At 42.2% G+C, this 15910-nt stretch overlaps 1 protein-coding gene across 1 annotated transcript in view; it reads left to right on the top strand.

Moving 5' to 3' along the window:
• The window catches only part of CPNE4 (copine 4), a 572759-nt gene that overhangs the window by 373527 nt on the left and 183322 nt on the right, over nt 1–15910 (top strand). The window lies entirely within an intron of this gene.

The raw sequence follows: 15910 nt of genomic DNA, 5'->3' as shown, positions 1-15910 counted from the left end.
ATCATAACCTTCCATCTCCCAACTCAACTATGGGAACAGCCACACAGGGAGTATCCCTGAGTCATGTGTATTCCAAGCCTCTGGTGCCAAAAATAGCCCAAGAGAGGGCTAAATAGGTATTTGGTGAATGAATAAATGCTTTACTTAATCCTCACAACAATCATGGGAAATAAACATCATTATTATATCCATTTGTCAATGAGAAATGAAGACTTAGAGAGGTAAGCGACTTGCCTGAGGTCCTGCACTAATGAGGGCAGAGTTACAGCCAGGTGAGCCTCACTCCACACCCCATCATCTTGCCTTTATTACACCTTTCCTTTTTCCCTTCCCTTACTGCTGTACCCAGAACTTGAGTAGGTGCTGAGGAGAAATCTAAATGAAGAAATAGTCCCTGTGCCCAAGACTAATTGGAGAAGGCACAGTATATGCCCCTCAGATAGAGCCATTCATGATGCCCTCTAAGCCACCATGAGACAACATATCCTGGGCTCTGTACATAGGGTTGTGGGCCTGCAGGGAAGGGAGAGCTTTCTGCTGGGGAGAATCAGAGAAAGCATTGTGGGGCCAAACTTTGAAAAAATATGGTCCGGGGATTGAAGGAGAAGGAGGAGGGAAGTCTTTCAGGCAAAAAAACAACAAAAAGCATAGAGGTCAGAGTAACCATGCAGGGCTAAGGGGCGGGAGGACCAGCCAGTCTTAATCATGGTCAGATGCTGATTTACTAGGAAACCAGTGCAGCTTAAAATTCAGAGCCCCTCACTTGTGTGGACCCTTCCAAAGCTCTGTGTCACGTTTTTATTTGTAGTTTTGTACTTTTTTCACGAAGAAGGATTCCAAATTATATAAACCTCACAAAACCTGAATTAATCCCATGCAGAGGTAAGGGTCTTGTTTAGGGATTAGTAAGAAAGAATCTGCCTGGCAGAGAGATGGCAAGCATGCATGTTTGTTTGCTATTTTCACCCTGCCTCCTGCCACTTGTCACTAAAGGAAATTCCTCCCATGTGAGCACTGACAAAATAGACAAGCCCTCAGGTACCCTTTTCCAGCAAATATAGTGATTGATTTCATAAGATTGTTTCTTGCTCCTTCAGTAAAAGCCAAAAGCCTACTGCGGAAGTAGAGCTGAGGGGAGGCAGACAGAAAACCTGGGATGTTCTTTCTCACATATTATATGATGGTTATTGTATGTCTCTCTCTCATGGCTTTTGGAAAGAGTTGAGAGCAGATAGTTCTAGAGTCTTGCCAGGTACAGTGTCCTATAAGTAGGCATTGAATGAATGAATGAACAAAAGAATAGTGGATTTGAGATGGAATTCAGCAATGTATAAATAAAATTAAAAGGTGACTAAAATGGCAGTTTTATAGATATAAAGGAACCATTCTAAGATTCTCCCTTAGACAATGGGCATCCCTTCTATGTATAAAAGTTATATTCTGTCCCAAGAAATAAATGTAGATCCATTAAGAGTCATGTAAATAAAATATCTTTTATCTAAAGCTTTCATAATTTTTTCTCTGTGAATGACTCTCAAACTTACATCTTTCATAAGGTTCATCTTCCCATATCCATCCAGTCCTTGACCCTCTACTTTGTGCCAGGCAGTGTGCCAGGAGCCAACGATAGATTGGGAGGCCAGAAGCATTGTCTTTGCCCTCAAGCAGCTCACAATCTAGTTGGGGATAAAGATGTAAAAAAAAATAATTAAACAAACAACTAATTAAATCACAACCATTCTTAAGGAGAAATACAGAAGAGGAGAGCAAACAATGAGAGGATGGCCTCAGGTGGACAAGGGCTCAAACAAGGCTTCCAGAGGGAAGTGACATTTCCACTGTAACTGGAAGGGAGCGTGAGCATGAGCAGGGAGAGGAAACACATTCTGAGCAGATGGGAACGCTGTGTACAGAGTCTCTGAATTCAGGAAGGAATTTGGCATATGGTATCTTCACTTGGACTTCCCAAGAAGCCGACTCTGAGATAGGAAGTCAAAGAAGGTGTAGGAAGCACCACGGTGGAGTGGAGAGGTGAGGCAGGAAGAGGGGGGCAGCCTGGGAGGGTGTGTTGTCCAGCCAGCTACTGGACATGGGTAGCTGGAATGTAACTGGGCTACGACATTCTGGAGGCCAGTGCAGAGCAAACACCACAGAGTGATCCCACCCTCGGGATGAGGGAACTGGAGCTTTTATACATGTGGGAGTGTATATACTCTCAACAGTCATTGAGGGCTGTTCCCAGGATGGAAATAGTAATCCCCTAGTATTTTTGGCTTATTGCATGGGTGGGAAAGACCAGAAGAAGTTTTCAAGCAAAGAAACACAAGTGCTAGTGGTCAGAAGTCAGTGCTATGCACTCAGGTCATAGGGCCTGGGGATAAGAGCAGGTCACTGAGAGCATCTGCTATATAGACTGGTTGTCTCCCACCCAGTAGCCAATCTCCTCCCTCTCCTCATTCTTCCAGCTGTCAGACCCTGATCATTTTCAGACCATTTTCCACCATTCGGCCATGTAGAAAATAGCTCTATCCTTAGCTCAAAAAGTGAATACTGAGGAATCTCCACCAGTCATATGAATCCCATCCCCCTCTGCCAGACATTGGTTTAGGGGTGGGCTTGTGATCAGTTCTAACCAATAAGACATAAGAAATTTTCTTGGAAAGGTTTCCTAGCTTTAGAAAAAGAGACACACATGAAGATTCCTGGAACCACCGCAGTTGTCTTGCAGGAGACTGTGGATGAGAGCAGCCCTTGGGGAGGTCAGAGCCAAGAGATATGGCAGGACAGTCGTGATACCCCATACCTGGAGCCCACCTACCTGTGGACTCCTCATTAGGAGGGAGTAAGGTGTCCTGCCGTCAAAGCGCTTTGGGGTGAGGTTTCCCATTACTCAAGTATAAAGCATCAGAGTTGATATGGAGTAATGAGGAACTGAGAGATGGCCAGATGGCCTGGAGTGGAGGGAACAGAGAAACTGAGGGGTGCATTGGCATAATCGTCTTAATCTCTCAAGATGAGGAATATGTAGACATGAGCACTGAGGGTGAATTACCAATAGTCCTCCTTAGTATATTTTGATGCTTTTCAAAGGACTTTCAAACTGATCATTTCACCTGGCTTTTTTTAAATTTATTTTTTTGAAGTATAGTTGATTTATAATGTGTTAATTTCTGCTGTACAGCAAAGTGACTCAGTTATACATATATATATATATTTTCATATTCTTTTCCATTATAGTTTATCACAGGATATTGAATATAGTTCCCTGTGATATACAGTAGGACCTTGTTGTTTATCCATCTCACATATGCTAGTTTGCATCTGTTAATTTCAAACTCCCATTTCACTTGACTTTCCTGATGACACTGGGAGGACAGGTGTCATTATCCACATTTCATAGTAAAAAAAACTGAGAAACAGAAAGATTCAGTGCCTTGACAGAGCCAAGACAGAAGTCAAGAGTTCTTGATCTTTAATTCAGAGCTCTTTCTTCTGCCATTATTTAGGAAAAGATAATGTGGGGAGGCCCCCTGTTGTGAGAAATTTTTTTGACATTGTGGCTTAGGGAGGGAAAAAGACATGAGAAGCAAGTCAGCAATGCTTCCTGAGCCACACTACTTCACCCCCAGGTGACTTGCTGGCCTTACTGGGTATCCTGCATATACTTAGACAACCACCCTCTCATAGTATAGGCCAGTGACTGGTGCCGTTGACCTTTCCTACACTTTGGAGAGCCACTCATTGGCTTAAATCAATCAGGATGTCTTAATTTTGTGGCAACAGTGATTGATTCAAGGAAGGTATGTAATTAATTGGGTATAATGAGATGTAAATATATATTTGCTGGAGCCTTCTGGGAAAGAAAGGGTAGGTCTGTGAGGTGGAAATGGATCCTGCAAGAGAAGAATGTGGAGCTACTGGGGAAAAAGAGAGAAATTGAGTGATGTTCTTTACACTCTAGATAGAGTCTTGTCTGAAGCCAGCCTGTCCTGGGAATTTCAGCCAATAGCTTCCCTTTGGACTCCCCTGGTGGTCCAGTGGTTAAGAATCTGTCTTGCAATACAGGGGATGCCAGTTTGATCCCTGGTCAGGGAACTAAGATCCCACATGCCTTGAGGCAACTAAGCCTGTGTGCCGCAACTACTGAGCCTGCATGCCGCAACTAAGACATGACACAGCCAAAAATAAATAAATTAATTAATTTTAAAAAATAGCTTCCCTTTGCTGTTTAAACCGCTATAGGCTAATTCTTTTTTTTGTGTGTGTGTGTGTGTTACGTGGGCCTCTCACTGCTGTGGCCTCTCCCGTTGTGGAGCACAGGCTCCGGATGCCCAGGCTCAGTGGCCATGGCACCAGCCACTCTGCGGCATGTGGGATCTTCCCAGACCAGGGCACAAACCCGTGTCCCCTGCATCGGCAGGCGGACTCTCAACCACTGCGCCACCAGGGAAGCCCTAGGCTAATTCTTTTTGGTACTTGTAACGCGAAGTCTAACTGATTGAATCATACTCCATAGAACCCCTTTCCCAGACCATAGAGACTTCTTTAAATTCCAAGCTCCTGTAACCCATCTCCATTTCATTCATGCAGCTTATTCTACATTGCCTTGAGAAGTTCCTTTTTATCAGTTCATTAAAATAAATTCTCTCTATAATTAGCACCTATTTTTATATTTATCTGGTTCCCAGATTACAAGTTTCTGAAACCAGAGGCCACATTCAGCACTTCTTTGTGTCTAAGGCAACGTCATGCTTTATATATCACACGTGCTCAACTCAAATTTATTGATTAGTTAATTTTGAAAATTTCAGATCAGTATGAACTTTTATTTTGACATGATAAGTTTCATTCTTTCATTTATTCGTTTTTTCAACAAGCATTTAGCGAGTGCCCCGGGTACACCAAATACTGTGCTAGGTGCTAGAGGCACAAAGATGAAAAAGAAAGGGGCCCTGCACCAGAAGAGCTTATAATTAGCTGAGAGACACAGACCAGTAAATAAATCATCAAAATGCATATTACTAAGTGCTATAATGAGTTGTGTTCCAAGGGCTATGGTGGAAAGACTTGCCTTTCCCTAAGTTAAGCATTGAGGAGGTCTCATAAGAAAAGTGTCTCACTCTGGACCTGAATCTCAAAGAGTGGGTAGGGATTCACAAGCAGAGAAAAGAAATGACTCTCCAAGCAAAATGACTGGTACACACCAAGGCACAGCAGCATGAGAACGTTAGAGAACTCTAAGTAACCCAGCATGGAGGGATGGGCAAGTGAGTTGGGAAAGGGATAAAAGAGACTATGCAGGAGAGGGGGAGCTGACCATGTGCTTTTATGAGCCTTTCACTAAAGTTTGGAAAGCTTGGACTTGATGCATTGAAGGCCCTGAGGGGCTTTAACAAGGGCAGGGCCAAGACTGGATGTGTGTATTAGAAAGATCACTTGGGCATTCCTGTAAATGGTGGATGGGTGAGGACGGATGTGGAGGCAGGGAAACCAGTTAGGAGGCTGTTAAAATAATAGAAAACAGCTGAGGAGGGCAGTGGTGATGAAAGTTGAGAAGAGGAGATGCAGAGGGGAGTTTGTTCAAGAGCACAACCAGCAAGTCTTAGAGACTGGGTGTGGCATGAGAGGTCCACTGGCATCTGGCTTAGGTTACTGGAGGAGTGACTTGGCTGTCTTGAGGGTAATTGGACTGAGGTGTGGGATGGAGAGTAGGATGTAATGCTGATGCCTTAAGCTCAGGATGTCTGGGAAGAGCCCAGAGGAGATTGCCACTTGGTGGCTTGACCACGTGGATCTGAAGATGACACAGATTCGGGAGCTGACTCCCTATAGATGGTAGTTGGTAGCAGGAAAGTGATGAGATCTTTCAAAGAGGCTGTTTTATTTTTACTTTTGGAAGAAAATTCATTGAACACGCCACGTATGAACAACTCATAAAGGGTTTTTTAAAAAATCGTTGAGTATGTAAGAACATTTCATTTTCTTAGGTGAAAGTGTGAACTTCATGTATTGAAATCAAAATCCTTTACTATGTGTAGAGTAACACACAGACAAATGCGGTTGTCATGAGAGCTCTGTGAAGGGGAGCAGACTTCTTCACTCCATAGTTTGACAAGTTGTGACCCTTTGGCGATGATGGAAGTTTTTCTTGTTTTTTTCAAATTTATCTCTCTACTATGATCAAGCAAAAAAAAAATCATTTTTCTTCTTCAGCATTTTCTAACTTCAGAAATGAAAGAAGATTCCTTTTCCTTGCACCGTTCAGTTGGGCAGGGGATGGTGGACGTGGGAGCTGTAGAAATGGCATGATCGGGTCCGAGGTGCTGTTTCATGATGCTACACCATGAAGCTGGGTGGACTAGGGTCATATCCCAGCTCAGCCGTGCTCAGGTGCATGTCCGGAGGCAAATTCCTTCAGCTGCTTAAACCTCAGTCTCTTCATTTGAAAAATGATTATAATAATGCTGCCCTCAAGAAATAGTGTGACGGGGGAGGAGCTTCAAGATGGCGGAAGAGTAAGATGCGGAGATCACCTTCTTCCCCACAAATACATCAGAAATACATCTACACCTGGAACAACTCCTACAGAACACCTACTGAACACTGGCAGAAGACCTCAGACCTCCTAAAAGGCAAGAAACTCCCCACATACCTGGGTAGGGCAAATGAAAAAAGAATAAACAGAGACAAAAGGATAGGGACGGGACCTGCACCAGTGGGAGGGAGCTGTGAAGGAAAGGTTTCCACACACTAGGAAGGGCTTTCGCGGGCAGAGACTGCGGGTGGCGGAGGCTGGGAGCTCCGGAGCCACGGAGGAGAGCAAACCAACAGGGGTGCGGAGGACAAAGCGGAGAGATTCCCGCACAGAGGATCGGTGCCGACTGGCACTCACCAGCTCGACAGGCTGGTCTGCTCACCCACCAGGGCGGGCGGGGCTGGGAGCTGAGGCTCCGGCTTTGGTCGGATCGCAGGGAGAGGACTGGGGTTGGCGGCGTGAACACAGCCTGAAGGGGTTAGTGCACCACAGCTAGCCCGGAGGGAGTCCGGGAAAATGTCTGGAGCTGCCGAAGAGACAAGAGACTTTTTCTTGCCTCTTTGTTTCCTGGTGCGCGAGGGGAGGGGATTAAGAGCGCCACTTAAAGGAGCTCCAGAGATGGGCGCGAGCTGCGGTGATCGGTGTGGACCCCAAAGATGGGCATGAGAAGCTAAGGCTGCTGCTGCCGCCACCAAGAAGCCTGTGAGCAAGCACAGGTCACTGTTCACACCTCTTCTCTTGGGAGCCTGTGCAGCCCGCCACTGCCAGGGTCCCATGATCCAGGGACAACTTCCCCAGGAGAATGAACGGCATGCCTCAGGCTGGTGCAAGGTCATGCCGGCCTCTGCCACCACAGGCTCGCCCCGCATCCGTAAACCTCCCTCCACCCCAGCCTGAGTGAGCCAGAGCCACCAAATCAGCTGCTCCTTTAACCCCGTCCTGTCTGAGCGAAGAACAGACGCCCTCAGGCGACCTATACGCAGAGTGAGTCCAAATCCAAAGCTGAACCCTGGGAGCTGTACAAAGAAAAAAGAGAAAGGGAAATTTCTCCCAGCAGCCTCCAGAGCAGCAGATTAAATCTCCACAATCAACTTGATGTACCCTGCATCTGTGGAATACATGAATAGACAACGAATCATCCCAAATTGAGGAGGTGGACTTTGAGAGCAACATTTATGATTTTTTCCCCTTTTTCTCTTTTTGTGAGTGTGTATGCATATGCTTCTGTGTGTGATTTTGTCTGTATAGCTTTGCTTTTACCATTTGTCCTAGGGTTCTGCCTCTCCATTTTTTTTATTACTTAAAAAATATTTTTTCTTAATAATTATCTTTTATTTTAATAACTTTATTTTATTTTACTTTATTTTATTTTATCTTCTCTCTTTCTTTCTTTATTTTCTCCCTTTTATTGTGAGCCATGTGGAGGACAGGCTCTTGGTGCTCCAGCCAGGTGTCAGGATGGTGCCACTAAGGTGGGAGAGCCAAGTTCAGGACACTGGTCCACAAGAGACCTCCCAGCTCCTCATAATATCAAACAGAGAAAATCTCCCAGAGATCTCCATCTCAACGCCAAGACCCAGCTCCACTAAACGACCAGGTAGCTACAGTGTAGGACACCTTATGCCAACCAACTAGCAAGACAGGAACACAACCCCATCCATTAGCACAGAGGCTGCCTAAAATCATAATAAGGCCACAGACACCTCAAAACACACCAGCAGACGTGGACCTGCCCACCAGAAAGACAAGATCCAGCCTCATCCACCAGAACACTGAGACTAGTCCCCTCCACCAGGAAGCCTACACAACCCACTGAACCAACCTTAGCCATTCGGAACAGACACCAAAAACAATGGAAACTATGAAGCTGCAGCCTGTGGAAAGGAGACCCAAAACAGGAGACGCTTAACAGTAAGTTAAGCAAAATGAGAAGACAGAGAAACACACAGCAGATGAAGGAGCAAGATAAAACCTCACCAGACCTAAAAAATGAGGAGGAAATAGGCAGTCTACTAGAAAAAGAATTCAGAATAATGATAGTAAAGATGATCCAAAAACTTGGAAATAGAATGGAGAAAATACAAGAAATGTTTAACAAGGACCTAGAAGAACTAAAGAGGAAACGAACAGTGATGAACAACACAATAAATGAAATTTAAAATTCTCTCGAAGGGATCAATAGCAGAATAACTGAAGCAGAAGAACGGAAAGTAACCTGGAAGATACAATAGTGGAAATAACTACTGCAGAGCAGAATAAAGAAAAAAGAATGTAAAGAATTGAGGACAGTCTCAGAGACCACTGGGACAACATTAAACATACCAACATTCGAATTATAGGGGTCCCAGAAGCAGAAGAGAAAAACAAAGGGACTGAGAATATTTGAAAAGATTATAGTTGAAAACTTCCCTAATATGGAAAAGGAAATGGTAAATCAAGTCCAGGAAGCATAGAGAGTCCCATACAGGATAAATCCAAGTAGAAACACAGAGACACATATTAATCAACCTATAAAAAATTAAATACAAAGAACAAATATTAAAAGCAGCAAGGCAAAAACAACAAGTAACACATAAGGGAATCCCCATAAGGTTAACAGCTGATGTTTCAGCAGAAACTCTGCAAGCAGAAGGGAGTGGCAGGACATATTTAAAGTGATGAAGGATAAAAACCTACAACCAAGATTACTCTACCCAGCAAGGATCTCATTCAGATTTCACAGAGAAATTAAAAGCTTTAGAGGCAAGCAAAAGCTAAGAGAATTCAGCACCATCAAACCAGCTTTGCAACAAATTCTAAAGGAACTTCTCTAGGCAGGAAACACAAGAGAAGGAAAAGACCTACAATAATAAACCCCAAACAATTAAGAAAATGGTAATAGGAACATACATATCGATAGTTACCTTAAATGTAAATGGATTAAATGCTCCAACCAAAAGACATAGACTGGCTGAATGGATACAAAAACAAGACCCATATATATGCTGTCTACAAGAGACCCACTTCAGACCTAGCAACACATACAGCCTGAAAGTGACGGGATAGAAAAAGATATTCCATGCAAATGGAAATCAAAAGAAAACTGGAGTAGCAATTCTCATATCAGACAAAATAGACATTAGAACAAAGACTATTACAAGAGACAAAGAAGGACACTACGTAATGATCAAGGGATCAATCCAAGAAGAAGATATAACAATTGTAAATATTTATGCACCCAACAGCGGAGCACCTCAATACATAAGGCAAATACTAACAGCCATAAAAGGGGAAATCGACAGTAACACAATCACAGTAGGTGACTAAACACCCCACTTTCAACAATGGACAGATCATCCAAAATGAAAATAAATAAGGAAACACAAGCTTTAAATGATACATTAAACAAGATGGACTTAATTGCTATGTTTAGGACATTCCATCTGAAAACAACAGAATACACATTCTTCTCAAGTGCTCATGGAACATTCTCCAGGATAGATCATATCTCGGGTCACAAATCAAGCCTTGGTAAATTTAAGAAAATTGAAATTGTATCAAGTATCTTTTCTGACCACAACTCTATGAGACTACATATCAATTACAGGAAAAAATCTGTAGGAAATACAAACACAGTGAGGCTAAACAACACAGTACTTAATAACCAAGAGATGACTGAAGAAATCAAAGAGGAAGTCAAAAAATACCTAGAAACAAATGACAATGAAAACACAATGACCCAAAACCTATGGGATGCAGCAAAAGCAGTTCTAAGAGGAAAATTTATAGCAGTACAATCCTACCTCAAGAAACAAGAGGGGCTTCCCTGGTGGTGCAGTGGTTAAGAATCTGCCTGCCAATGCAAGGGACCCGGTTCTGGCCCTGGTCCAGGAAGATCCCACATGCCGCGGAGTGGCTAGGCCCATGAGCCACAACTACTGAGCCTGCACATCTAGAGCCTGTTATCCACAACGGGAGAGGCTGTGATAGTGAGAGGCCCGTGCACTGCAATGAAGACTGGACCCCCATTCGCACAACTGGAGAAAGCCCTCACACAGAATCAAAGACCCAACACAGCCAAAAATAAATTTATTAAAAAAAAAAAAAAGAAGCAAGAAACATCTCAAATAAACAACCTAATCTTACACCTAGAGCAACTAGAGAAAGAAGAACAAAGAAAAACGCAAAGTTAGCAGAAGGAAAGAAATCATAAAGATCAGATCAGAAATAAATGAAAGAAATGAAGGAAACAATAGCAAAGATCAATAAAACTTAAAGCTGGTTCTTGAGAAGATAAACAAAATTGATAAACCATTAGCCAGACTTATCAAGAAATAAAAGTAGAAGACTCAAATAAATAGAATTAGAAATGAAAAAGGAAAAGTAACAAGTGATACTGCAGATATACAAAGGATCATGAGAGATTACTACAAGCAATTCTATGCCAATAAAATGGACAACCTGGAAGAAATGGACAAAACCTTAGAAATGCACAACCTTCCGAGACAGATCCAGGAAGAAACAGAAAAAGTAAACAGACCAATCACAAGCACTGAAATTGGAACTCTGATTAAAAATCTTCCAACAAACAAAAGCCCAGGATCAGAGGGCTTCACAGGCGAAATCTATCAAACATTTAGAGAAGAGCTAACACCTATCTTTCTCAAACTCTTCCAAAACAGAGCAGAGGGAGGAACACTCCCTAACTCATTCTACAAGGCAACCATCACTCAGACAAAGATGTCACAAAGAAAGAAAACTACAGGCCAATATCACTCATGAACATAGGTGCAAAAATCCTCAACAAAACAGTAGCAAACAGAATCCAACAGCACATTAAAAGGATCATACACTATGATCAAGTGGGGTTTATCCCAGGAATGCAAGGATTCTTCAGCACATGCAAATCAATCAACGTGATACACCATATTAACAAATTGAAGGAGAAAAACCATATGATCATCTCAGTAGATGCAGAGAAAGCGTTTGACAAAATTCAACTCCCGCTTATGATAAAAACCCTCCAGAACGTAGGCATAGGTGGAACTTTCCTCAACATAATAAAGGCCATATATGACAAACCCACAGCCAACATCATCCTCAGTGGTGTAACACTGAAAGCATTTTCACTAAGATCAGGAACAATACAAGATTGCACATTCTAACCACTATTGTTCAACATAGTTTTGCAAGTTTTAGCCACAGCAATCAGAGAAGAAAAAGAAAGAAAAGGAATCCAAATTGGAAAAGAAGAAGTAAAGCTGTCACTGTTGGCAGATGACATGATACTATACATAGAGAATCCTGAAGATGCTACCAGAAAACTACTAGAGCTAATCAATGAATTTGATATAGTACCAGGATAGAAAATTAATGCACAGAAATCTCTTGCATTGCTATACACTAATGATGTAAAATCTGAAAGTGAAAGTAAGAAAACACTCCCATTTACCATTGCAACTAAAAGAATAAAATACCTAGGAATAAAGCTACCTAAGGAGACAAAAGACCTGTATGCAGAAAATTATAAGACACTGATGAAAGAAATTAAAGATGATACAAATAGATGGAGAGATATACCATGTTCTTGGATTGGAAGAATCAACATTGTGAAAATGACTCTACTACCCAAAGGAATCTACAGAATCAATGCAATCCCTATCAAACTACCACTGGCAGTTTTCACAGAACTAGAAAAAAAATTTCACAATTTGTATGGAAACACAAAAGATCCCGAATAGCCAAAGCAATCTTGAGGACGAAAAACGGAGCTGGAGGAATCAGGCTCTCTGACTTCAGATTATACTACAAAGCTACAGTAATCAAGACAGTGTGGTACTAGCACAAACACAGAAATATAGATCAATGGAACAGGATAGAAAGCCCAGAGATAAACCCATGCACATATGGTCACCTTATCTTTGATAAAGGAGGCAAGAATATACAATGGAGAAAAGACAGCCTCCTCAATAAGTGGTGCTGAGAAAACTGGAAAGCTACATGTAGAAGAATGAATTTAGGTCACTCCCTAACACCATACATGAAAGTAAACTCAAAATGGATTAACGACCTAAATGTAAGGCCAGACACCATCAAACTTTTAGAGGAAAACATAGGCAGAGCACTCTATGACATAAATCACAGCAAGATCCTTTTTGACCCACCTCCTAGAGAAACTGAAATAAAAACAAAAATAAACAAATGGGACCTAATGAAACTTCGAAGCTTTTGCACAGCAAAGGAAACCATAAATAAGACAAAAAGACAACCCTCAGAATGGGAGAAAATATTTGCAAATGAAGCAACTGACAAAGGATTCATCTCCAAATCATACAAGCCACACATGCAGCTCAATATCATAAAAACAAACAACCCAATCCAAAAATGGGCAGAACAACTAAATAGACATTCCTCCAAAGAAGGTATACAGATTGCCAACAAACACATGAAAGAATGCTCAACATCATTAATCATTAGAGAAATGCAAATCAAAACTACAATGAGATATCATCTCACACTGGTCAGAATGGCCCTCATCAAAAAATCTACAAACAATAAATGCTGGAGTGGGTGTGGAGAAAAGGCAACCCTCTTGCACTATTGGTGGGAATGTAAGTTGATACAGCCACTATGGAGAACAGTATGGATGTTCCTTAAAAAACTAAAAATAGAACTACCATATGATCCAGCAATCCCACTATTTGGCATATACCCTGAGAAAACCATAATTCAAAAAGATTCATGTACCAAAATGTTCACTGCAGCTCTATTTACCATAGCCAGGACATGGAAGCAACCTAAGTGTCCATCAACAGATGAATAGATAAAGAAGATGTGGCACATATATTCAGTGGAATATTAGCCATAAAAAGGAACAAAATTGAGTTATTTGTAGCGAGGTGAATGGACCTGGAGACTGTCATACAGAGTGAAGTAAGTCAGAAAGTGAAAATCAAATACCGTATGCTAACGCAAATATATGGAATCTAAAAAAAAAGAAAAAGAAAAAAAAATTGGTCAGAAGAACCCAGGGGCAAGACGGGAATAAAGATGCCGACCTACTAGGGAATGGGCTTGAGGATACTGGGAGGTGGAAGGGTAAGCTGTGACAAAGTGAGAGAGTGACATGGACATATATACACTACTAAACGTAAAATAGAAAGATAGTGGGAAGCAGCCGCATAGCACAAGGAGATTAGCTCGGTGCTTTTTGGCCAACTAGAGGGGTAGAATAGGGACGGTGGGAGAGAGGGAGACGCAAGAGGGAAGAGATATGAGGACATGTGTATAACTGATTCACTTTGTCATAAAGCAGAAATTAACACACCATTGTAAAGCAATTATACTCCAATAAAGATGTTTGTTAAAAAAAAAAAAAGAAAGAAATAGTGTGACGATCAAGTGAGAAAATACTTACAAGGTGCTTAGCAGGTCCCTGGCACAGAAAGAGCACTCAGGATCTAGAACCTGTTATTAAGGAGATACCACTACAGACACCTGTAGGGACCAACATTGTTTCAGAAGTGAATGTGGAAGGAAAATGGGTGAAAACCTTATGATAGAACCCATGTCCCGGGCAATTAGTATAACTGAACTTATAATTTTGCCTTAGGTTTGTTGCATGCTTTATACAAAGATTCAGTTTGTGTATAATATTTACTCTTATGGGGCAATTTTTAGTAAAAATAGTTTCAAGTAAGATCTCTGAAATAATTTGGGACAGATGTTCCGATTCTTATCTTCCACAACTGAAGCCCAAAGGGAAGTACAAAATGACTTCCCAAAACCCATCCAGAAAGTCACACATTCAGAGCCTCTCTCCTCAAGGCTGTCTACAGGTACTTGCTCTACCTGTCTGAGTTTGTCACATTCTCATTCTGCCATGTGAACCAGCAGGACTCATGGCCTTTTGGAAGGGAAAATAGCAGCCCTCAGCATGCTAGAAACTGGCATTGCCCATTACATTGGGTACCAGCACAGCATGTGACTTACCACTGAGCGGTGATGCCAGATGAAGGTTCACATCCTCCAAGAGCACTCAAGGCAAAACTGTGTGTTCTCAGCAGATGGATGAGGGGGGCAAATCACAGAGATGCAGTGTGCTCGGAAAGCTGTGTAAGCCTTTTCGGTGACTGTGGAGACCATCCTTGGGTTTCTGTTGGCTGAAAGAAGGCCAGGAACTAAACCCCGTTCCTGCTGCACCCAACAGAGGGCATGCCAGGGAGAAATGCGACCCCTTACTATCTCGAACAGCAAGCAGACCTTCTTTAATGTGATGCCTTCATTTTCTGTCACTGCTTATTAACTCATTCATTCATCCCCATATTTTTCTACTCCATCATGCACCAATCCAGTGGACAGTGAGTCCGAAATAATAAAAATAATAAATATAGCAGCTACTTTTCTCTAGGCACTTTTATTTACCAGCCACTGGGCTGGGCACTCACTAGACCTCAACTCATTTAATCAGCACAGCATCCCTGGAGGCTAAGCACTACCATTATCTCTACTTCCTTTTGAGAATACTGAGACTGAATAAGGCTCAGGTAGGTAGCTTCCTCAAGGTCACATAGCTGGTGAGGGGTTGAGCTGGATCTTGAGTACAGAGCTCTTTGGCTCCTAAGCCTCTCATGCTCTTTTCCTTTTGCTCTAATAGTTTATCACTAACTAGTGTAAATTATGATGTAGCAGCTATTAATGCAAATCTGGGTTGGAGTTTACCTTGCTAGTTTGTGTTTTTTTAAGTTTGTCTTGCACAAAGCTGATAGAGGCAACATAGGAATTCTCTTGGGGAAAAAAATAGCTTTGGTTATCTCTCCTCAAGGTTTGCACACTGAATTCACTTTAAATATAACACAGCTTCTTAAATAGTGTGTTAACCTCCCAAAACAAGAACCTTACAAATTCACCATCCAGAAGGTGTTCCCTCCTGGTCTTTTCACCCTAAACCATGCTGCATAAACCCATTATCCAAATTCATGGTTGCCCTGGGTTTCATCATTGCTTTTCTTGCAGGTATTTTCTCTCCTCCGTGGCTTGGAGGACTGTTACACTGTGTGAAGTCCTCTCCTCTCTGTCATGTGGCTGCTCTTCAGTGTATTTCTTCCCCCAAAGGTCAGAAGATACCTGTTATAACCAAGAACTCCTGCTTCCTGTCATCATAAGTGATCAGGGAAATCTTTAACACCTCAAAGGATTTCAAGGCTCTCTGGGGGGCTCTGACTCTCATTCATGAGAGAAGAATCATGTGCCATCTTCCCACAGAGCAGAGGTTCTCAAACTTGAACTTAACAAAGCCAGGTGGAGGCTTATTAAAACATGTAGTACAGACCCCACCCCCAGAGTTTCTGATTCAGAAGATTTAGTGAGAACACAGATAATTTGCCTCTCTGAGTT

The sequence above is a fragment of the Stenella coeruleoalba genome, assembly GCF_951394435.1.
Source record: "Stenella coeruleoalba genome assembly, chromosome: 5".
Taxonomy (NCBI): domain Eukaryota; kingdom Metazoa; phylum Chordata; class Mammalia; order Artiodactyla; family Delphinidae; genus Stenella; species Stenella coeruleoalba.
Note: the sequence above shows the minus strand (reverse complement) of the source record. Positions and strands in the feature narration are given on the sequence as shown.